The sequence below is a fragment of the Meles meles genome, chromosome X, assembly GCF_922984935.1.
Source record: "Meles meles chromosome X, mMelMel3.1 paternal haplotype, whole genome shotgun sequence".
NCBI classification, from domain to species: Eukaryota; Metazoa; Chordata; class Mammalia; order Carnivora; family Mustelidae; genus Meles; species Meles meles.
This window is the reverse complement of record NC_060087.1, coordinates 101,153,780-101,163,475: the sequence shown is the minus strand read 5'-3', so window position 1 is coordinate 101,163,475 and position 9,696 is coordinate 101,153,780.

Genomic DNA, 9,696 nt, shown 5'->3' with positions numbered 1-9,696 from the left:
TTTTTTAAAAAAATAAGAGACATTGGGGAGGGCACGTTTTGCATGGAGCACTGGGTGTTGTGCAAAAAGAATGAATACTGTTACGCAAAAAAAAAAAAAAAAAAAAGAGACATCAAAAAAATAGAATGTTCAGTATCCTGATTGGGCACAAATTAGGGATTCAGTAAGTACTAGATGGTAATGAAAAAATTTAGATTAAAATGTTAACAATTTTAGGTGATGAGGTTATATTATTTTAGCTCCTTTTCAATTTTTTTCCCAAACTGACTACTTTTGTTTTTATACTTTTATTCTTCATATTTCCTGCATACGGACAGGTATAGAGACAACGTGAGGAACACACACACACTCATTACTTAAGTTTAGTAAACTGTAACCCTAGGCCATGTTTGTCTGAGTTTCCTCTCTTTAAGAATTAAAACATTAAAAAGAAACAAAACATTATAAACACACCCCATGTGAACCCTTACCTTGAGTCTGTCCCACACCATGTCTCCCTAGAGGTACCATGTTCTTGAATATTTTTATACTACTACTACAGTGAGGATATTCATAAATATATAGAACTGTTCTGCATATTTTTTGAAGATTTTATTTATTTATTTGACAGAGAGAGATCACAAGTAGCCAGAGAAGTAGGCAGATGGGGGGAGGGGGAAGCAGGCACCCCGCGGAGCAGAGAGCCCAATGCAGACCTCGATCCCAGGACCCTGGGATCATGACCTGAGCTGAAGGCAGAGGCTTAACCCACTGAGCCCACCCAGGCGCCCCTGTTTGCATATTTTAAAACTATATAGAAATGGTAAGCTGTATCTAGATCATTCAAAAACTTGCCTTCTTCATTTAGCATGTTGTCTATGAGACTCATTTATGTTGAGATGTATAGCCTACTCTGCCTCATTCATTTCCCTTGTGTATGTGTGTTTCCACAGCTATTCTCCTGATGGAGGATGTATATATTGTTTCCATTTTTTTTTTTTTTTTGCTATTACAAATAAAATATCTGCTGTGAAAATTCTTGGGTATAAGGGCAGATTTCTCGAGGTGTCCGTCAAGAGGTAATACTTGCCTCTTACCAGCAGTGCCTGGAAATTTCCATTGCTTCACATCCTTGCCAAAGCTTCTTTGTTATGCTTTTGAAAGTTCTGCCAATTTGATAGGTGTGAAATGGCGTCTTACGTAAAGCATTTTAGAACGTCGTCTGACACCTAGTAGGGTCTCAGTAAGGTTGAGTTATTATTTTAATTAACATTTCCGTAATCAATGTGGACATTGGGCACCTTTCCATGCACTTGCTGGTCATTGAAGTTTCCTCTTTTGTGGAGTGCCTCTTTGTCTCCTTCCTCCATTGTTGTTGTTGTTGTTTTTTAACGAGGTTATTTGTCTTTTTCTTATTAATTTATAGGGTTTTTTAAAAAATATTTTCTAGCACTGATCCTTGCTTCTGTAGTCTGTGGAGTGTCTTTGCTTTCATTTACGGGGCCTTTTGTCATTCAGAGCTTTACTTTTTATTTTAATGTACTCCTATTTATCATATCCCTCTTTGGGTTATGCTTTTTATAGTTTATCTAGAAAATCCTTCCCAGTTAGCGGTTATGAATTCTCAAGGGAGCTCTATTTCTCTGCCCAGAGTCCAGGCCGGGGTAGGCAACCTTTCAGTAAGTCTCCTCTGCCAGTGGACTGCTGTTTTCCTAATTGCCAGTTCAGGGAGGGACAGCTAATTGAGGGTCTGGGATTTAGATAAGGTTCTTGGATCCAAGGCCTTGGCTTCCCTCTGTGTGTACATTCTACTGATTAGTGTTAGGTTCAGCTGAGAGCAACAGAGCTCCAAAATAATAGTGACATAAACAAGAGAAAAATGTGTCTCGTGGAACAGTCCAGAACAGTTAGGCTGTTGTGGAGTGTTTGTCCTTACCATGCTCTCGAGGCTCTTTATGCCCCCCCACCTTTTTTAAGATTTTATTTTTAAGTAATCTCTACACCCAACCTGGGGCTGGAACTCACAACCCTGAGATCAAGAGTGGCACGCTCCACCAACTGAACCATCCGGGCACCCCTTGTATCTTAGTTTTCCATTCTATGTGGCCTCTGTTTCTCAGGTCATCTCATGGTCCAAAATGGCTGCTCCATCTTTAGCCTTCACTTTCATATTCCAGCCAGCAGGAAAGAGTAAGAGGTTAATAAGGGACATTAGGGCGCCTGGGTGGTTCAGTCAGTTACATGTTGGACTCTGGATTTCGGCTCAGGTCATGGTCTCAGGGTCGTGGAATTGAGGTTCACAGTGGGCTCCATGCTGGGTGTGGAGCCTGCTTACGATTCTCTCTCTGCCTCTCCCCTCCCCTCTCCCTCGGAGAAGAAGAGGAAGAAGAAGAAGAAGAAGAAGAAGAGGAGGAGGAGGACGACGACAACGACGACAACGACGACGACGTCAAGGAGGAGGAGGAAGGGACATGGCAGGTGTCTTTTTTTTTTAATATATATTTTTAAAGATTTTATTTATTTATTTGACATACAGAGAAATCACAAGTAGGTAGAGAGGCAGCCAGAGAGAGTGAGAGGGAAGCAGGCTCCCTTCAGAGCAGAGAGCCAGACATGGGACTCGATCCCAGGACCCTGAGATCATGACCTGAGCCGAAGGCAGCGGCTTAAACCACTGAGCCACCCAGGCGCCCCTGGCAGGTGTCTTTTAAGGAAGATTCTCAGTAGCGTCCATATGACATTTGTCTTTATACCTCATTTGTCAGAACTTAGTCACAGTAGTGTTTATTCTGGGCAGCCATGTATCCAGCTGAATATTAGGAGTTCTGTTACTACGGATATGCAGGAAACTGGCTGTTGGGGGATAGCATTCTTGGCCACAGTGTTCAAATCTCAAGTCAGTAGATCACAGGTGACGTGTATGCCACTCTAGTTTTTGGTTCTCTTGTTCTTTCCGGCATCTTATTTTCTTGTATGCTCGCCTGTGCCTTTCAGCCATTTATCCAATGAATATTTACTAAGCACCTACTGCAGGCCAGAAACTGTTTTCAGACCTGGGGTTACAGCAGTGAACAAGACAAAGGCCCTGCCCTCACGAAGCTTGTGTTGAGGGAGACAGATTGTAAAAGAACCAGGAAATGCAATACTGTAATGTGGGAGAGGGTGGATTGGTATGGAGGAAAATGAAGCAGGTTATGGGGGAATGGAGAGGTCTGGGAGTGGGGTGAGCAGTTATTTCAGGGAAGGCCTCTGTGGTGAGGTGACATTTGAGTGAACCCTGCATGAAATGAGGAAGAAAGCTATGGGGTTATTTTGGCCAAGAGCATAGGTAAGAGCAAGTGCAAAGGCCCTGGGATGGAAGTGGACATGGAGTGCTCAAGAACCAACAAGGTGGCCTGTGTGATTGAAGCAAGTGCGACAGTGGAGATGGATAGCAGTGGTGTGCCAGGGGTAGCCAAGGACCAGATCAGCTAAGACTCTGTAGGTTTTTGTTTTTCCTGGAGGGAGAAGAGAAACCACTGGACCATTTAAACAGAAGCATGACATGATCTGCCTCATTTTTTAAAAAAACTTATTTATTTATTTTAGAGAGACACAGAAGGAGAGTAGAAGGAGGAAAAAGCAGGGGGAGAGGGAGAGAGGGAATCCCCAAGCAGACTCCCCACTGATCGCAGAGCCCAATGCGGGGCTGGATCCCACCACCCATGAGATCATGACCTGACCCAAAACTGAGAGTCGGATGCTCAAGAGACTGAGCCAGGCAGGTGCCTCTTCCTTATATTTTAAAGGGATCATTTTAGCTGTTGAGTTGAGAATAGACCCTAAGGTAGTAAATGGATGCATGGAGATAAGTTCGAAGACCACTGTGGATGGCCCGGCAGGGGAAGCACGTTATTTGAACTAGGATGGTAAGTAATGGATGGTGACGAGAAAAGGTGAGGTTATATTTTGAAGGCACATCAGGAATATTCACGGAAGGATTCCAAGCAAGGTGTGAGGGAAGGAGAGAGGCGGTAGCCCTGACTCCTGGGTTTCTGGCCTGAGCAACCGATTGAGGGGCGGTGCCATTTACTGAGATGGGAAACTGGGGTAAGAGCAGGTTTGGGGGATGGAAATCGAGGCTCGTTTCCACCAGGTTAAATAGGACATATGCCAGGGGAGAGGGCATTATATCACTGTGCACAGGACTTTTGAGTCTAGGGCAATCTGGGTTGAAGATACAAAATTGGGAGCCATCGGCACATACATGACCATGAGCCTGGATGAGATCACCGGGCAAGGCAGCAGGGAGATTGGTAGATTTGGCAACACGGAGGACAAGAACATTCTTTTCTGATTCTTCCTGGGTTTTTTTTTTCAGTGAAAGATTGTTTGCCAGTGGTGAGATGGTGAAGAGGACACTGGAGGTTTGAGGACAGGGGAGATGGTATAATGTCCATCTGTGATCTGATGTATATTTTTAATTAATTGATTGATTGATTTTTTGAGTCGGCTCCATGCCCAATGTGGGACTCCAACTCACGACCCCGAGATCAAGAGTCACATGTTCTATTGACTGAACCAGCCTAGTGTGCCTGTGATGTTGTATTTTATTTTATTGTGATGTTATTATTTTTTTAGGTTTCATTTATTGAGAGAGAGAGAGCGAGAGAGAGCATGAGCACGGGGCAGGAAGAGGGACAAGGAGGCTCCCCGCTGAGCAGGGGCTCGATCCCAGGACCCCAGGATCATGACCTGAGCCAAAGGCAGACGCTTAACCCACTGAGCCACCCAGGCGCCCCTGTGATGTTGTATTTTATAAAACATTTATAGGTGTTTATTGTGGGGAGGGGTTTTGCTTTATCCAATGGGCAGTTTGATGTCATAGCTCACTCTTGTGAGGAAAAATATCTTTTTTTTGAAAAGATTTTATTTATTTTTAGAGACAGAGATAGTGAAAGTGAGAGAGCTCGTTCATGAGCAGAGAAGGGGCAGAGATAGAGTGAGAGAGAATTTCTAACAGACTCTGCCCTGAGTGTGGAGCCCAATACAGGGTGCGATCCCAGGACCCTGAGATCATGACCTGAGCTCAAACTATGAGTTGGGTGCTTAACCGACTGAGCCACCCAGTCGACCCGAGGGCCATTTAAATTAAAAGACATGTAGCTACTTACAATCATCCTATCCAAAAGAAGCCAAAAAATGCTTTATCAAGAAACTAACTTACTAGGCAATGTAGGGGAAAAAAAAGAAAGGATTGAAAATCTGAAAATATTTCTTAAATTCCAACAAATGAATCAAACAAAATAACAAATTAGAATAAAGCCTTTCCCCTTATTGACAGAGGAGAAGTGACACCGAAGACTGATTTACTGAATGTTTCTTGCTCCCACCAAGACTTGGGGACCGTCACGCAGGCCGGGTGAACTCCCAGGATGTTGGGGCTCTGGTTGTGTTGCTGGAGGAGAACGTTGCTGCCCAATGCCACACCAAGACAGGGCAGAGGACTCGAAATGGAGGAACAAATGTTCAGAGGTCCTTAGCAGATTACCTGTGTCCTGGGCACGTGGAGATGGGTGGCTCCAAGCTAAAGCAGGTCTGAAGGTCCAGCCTGGAGACCACTAGAGAAAGAGGCCAGACGAGTCCAGCCAGCCCCTGAGGTTAGACAGAGCCAGCAGGCACCCAAGTTGTCTTTCCCTTTCCTTCCATAGTCCTTCACTGGGACTAGATTATAGAGGGCCATTTACTTCTCCTTTCCCAGGCCGTTGCAGGAGATGGGGGCATACATTAACATATCAAGTCTCCAGTGCCAGATGAAGGCAGAGGCAAACTAATCTGTAGCTTATGCTTCACACTGTGAGGAACTTAGAAAATATGAGGAGCATATGCGTTTCCATGTACCATAGCTGTTGAGGATCTTTCCTTGCAGACTTCAATTTTGCTGACTGTCCACGCCAGGAAGTAATATGGGCGGGTACCCAAACTAAAATGATGTAAACTTGGATGTTTATCAGCTGTTTGCCTTTCTTCCTCTGCAAACGGCCTATTCACATCCTTTACCCATTTTCCCGTTCGAAAATTCATTTTATTGATTTGTAAGAGCTCTTTTCATATTAAGGATATTTATCCTTAATGTAGCATATGTGTTACAAATATTTTACTCAGTCATTTTTTTTTCCTTTGACTTTACTTATGTTTGTAATTTAACTTTGATGTGATCGAATGTATTAGTTGCTTTTCCTTTTTGACTTCTGGGTTCTGAGTCTTCCCCAGCAAGATCTTCTCAACCTCAAGATGGTGTGCATGGTAATACAAGTTCAATTCTATTTATTTAAGAGTCTTGTTTTTCACATTTAAGTCTCTGATCAACTTGGAATTTATTTTTGAGTAAATGAAGGAATCCCTTAAATTTTGTGCAAATACTTGGCCAATTATTCCAACATTATTTATTGAATAAATAGAATCACCTGGTCCCTATTCTGTTCCTTTGATCTGTCCCTTCTTTTTTTTTTTTTTTTTTTTTACTTATTTGACAGAGAGAGACAGAGAGAGGGGACACAAGCAGAGGGAGTGGGAGAGGGAGAAGCAGACTCCTCGTCGAGCAGGGAGCCCCATGTGGGGCTCGATCTCAGGACCCCAGGGATCATGACCTGAGCTGAAGGCAGATGCTTAACAACTGAGCCGCCCAGGCGCCCCAATACCACCCTGTCTTGATTACTGTCACTTCATAGTAAGTCTGGAGGTCGGGTCATGTCAGTCCTCCAACTTTGTTCTGGAAATGCCCAGTTTTCGTTAGCTATATTATTCCTTTTGATGTCGGAGAGACCTTCCTCTTTTTTAGGGGGCATTCTCTTAGCTATTCTTACATCTTTATTCTTTCTGATCAACTTTAGGATGGTTTTGTCAAGATGAAAACAATCCTTTTGCAATTTTGATGAGGGGGTAGCATTGACTGAATTTACAGATATTTAGGGAAGAAGTCCCATCTTTATAATCGTAACAAGGTATGTTTCTCTATTGATTGAGGACTTGACCTTTTTTTTTCAGACTTCATTTATTTGTTTGACAGAGAGAGCACAGGCAGGGGGAGCTGGAGGCAGAGGGAGAAGCAGGATCCCTGCACCACGCAGGTGCCCCCAAGGACTTGATTTTTATATCCTTCGGGAGAGTGTCCTCTCGACCTACTGCTTTTCCTTCAGGGCTAATATCTTAAGAGGTCTTGGATGTTGTTTTATTAAGGGAATTAAACTGCTTGCTCGGTGGCAGCCACAGGAGAACTGGAACTGTTGGGAGGGTTGCTGGTAGCAAGAAAGGCTTCACTAGAAAGGGGAAGGAGTAGCTACAGAGAGTGGGAGGCAGACCTCAAGCGCAGCCAACCTGCAGACTGAGAGCAGGGTTACACCTGCAGGTCAGGTGCATGGCCATTGCTTGTGGCCTGGCAACTGAGAATAAGAACGGTCACTAGTAGGAAAGGGATCTCCCAGCAGATTGTCCCCATCCATTGTGCCCATCTTGGTGGGATGACCAGCTAGAGGGGCTTTGAGGACAAGCCATCTGGTGGCGCGGCCATCAAGGAGTCCAGTGAGACAGGGAAGTCTTTCTCAGACGGCGTTTCTCAACTCCTGCGCTACTGACATTAGGGGTTGGGGAGACTTTTGTTGTCTGCTGGGGCAGGGGGGCTGCCTGTGCAAAGCAGGCTTGCCCACTTCCTACTGTGAAAACTAAAAATGTCCCTAGACATTGCCAAATGTCCCCAGGGGAGCACAATGGCTCCCCATGAAGAACTCCTGCTCTAAGAGCTAAGCGACCGTGAAGCAAACTCATAGCCAAAGTGAGCACGTGAGGTCAGCCAGCAGGGGGCCAGTGGAGAAGGGGCCACAGGCCTCCTGGAAAGGGGAAGTGTGAGATACCCCACCCCCACTCCGCCACATCCTGGCAGAGGGGGTGGGATGGCGAGGTAGCCGACTTCCTAAGGATGGCCCAGCATCCACGCAGGAGGAAGAAGCAGAGACAGACTTGCTCACGGCCATGTGAAGGAAGAAATCCTCGCTGGGGAACACATGGCAGGGAGGAAACCCGAGGGCAGAAAGGTATCATCTCTGACAACTGTTTTGGATTCTGGGGTGGAGGAAGGGAAATTATGGTCATTTCCACTGCAAGAAGTGTACCTTGTGTAGACTTGGCTAAATGTCAGCGGATGGCGGGAGCCTGACGTGAGGAGAGTACCCAGCATCGGAGTAACGAGGTGCCCTCGAAGCAATAAAAGAACTGAGTGTGGGAGGACAGAGTCGAGGAGGGGATTGGGAGGCAGGGGCCAGCATGGGACTAAAATGCAAGGAAGGACCCCTGGCTGGCTCGGTAGTGTGGAGCCTGAGGCTCTTGATCTCAGCGTGAGTTCAAGCCCCACGCTGGGGTAGAGATGACTTTAAAAAATAAGTAAAATGCAGCAAGGAACCAGGAGAACTCAGCTCCAAGTCCCATCACCCAAAATGAGAATACAATAAGAATACAATAATTCTAATAAGGTTGGTTGGGTAAAGTTTCCCCTATAGGGTTTCTATGTTTCTATAGCTATAGAGAAATGAGTAGGAGATGCGGAAGGGGAATTCTAAGAACCTTTCTGATCTATTTCAAGAGAGCTGCAGAATAGGTTTTTTTTTTTTTTAAGATTTCATTTATTTATTAATTTAGAGAGCATGTGGTGGGGAGGGGCAGAGGGAAAGGGGGAAAGAACTCCAAGCAGACCCAACATGGGACTTGATGGCAAACCCGGAGATTGTGACCTGAGCCAAAATCAAGAGTTGGGACACTCAACTGACTTGAGTCCCTCCAGGTGCCCTGAGAACTGCCAAATAGTTATGTGTGAGTGCTGACAGCAGAAATCCAAATGAGAGCTATAAATTAAACTCAGTTGAAGGAGGCTGTGTGTTAGAGACCCGAGAGAGGGAACACGGAGGGAGCACATCGCACGAGTTCAATTTCAAGTCCAAAATCACTTTGGCATAGTTCTCATAGTGGAAGGTTGGAGGAGGTGTCCCGAAGCAGAGAGGCCCAATAGTTGTGGGGGCGTAAGGGACCACTACTCAGTGCTCGGATGTGTTTGGGACCTCTAAATAACCGGATTCTGTTCAGAAAGACAGATACGGGGCAAGGGTGATATTCCGCTAAGAGGTACCAATATGGCAGCCCTTGTTAACAGCCAGCACCTGTGTATTTTTGTCAGCGCTGTACCACAAAGGACATAAGGCCCCTGCATGAGGGCACAGATCTGCATCATATGGCAAGGTCTAGTGAGGCCGGAGGTGGTCTGTGGAATGTCAAGCGGTAAAAATGGCCTGACCTTGACCCATCCATTGTCCCTAGCCCACTTCCACTTAGAATGGAAGGATGGGTCTAGAGATATGGAAGGTGTGGTGGCTGGCAAAATTGTGCTATGCTTCGGGGTAGGTATAGTTCTGGCCAACGTGTACACGGGTATAACAATTACATAGATGTGCCAGACATCATTCTCTATGCTTTACGTGCTTCGTTGAATTTTCACGTGAGGAGGCGGGTGTAACTCGTCCCTCCATTTTAGAGATGAGAAAAGGAAGGCATAGAGGGGTTGAGGTGTCCAAGGTCCCACAGCTCAGAGAGCTGGGATTCTCACTCAGCCTCACTCATCCCTGGGGGCCATCATGGCGGTGGCAGCTCAAAGGGAAATGAGACAAACCACAAGAGAGTTAAACCAATGAGGAG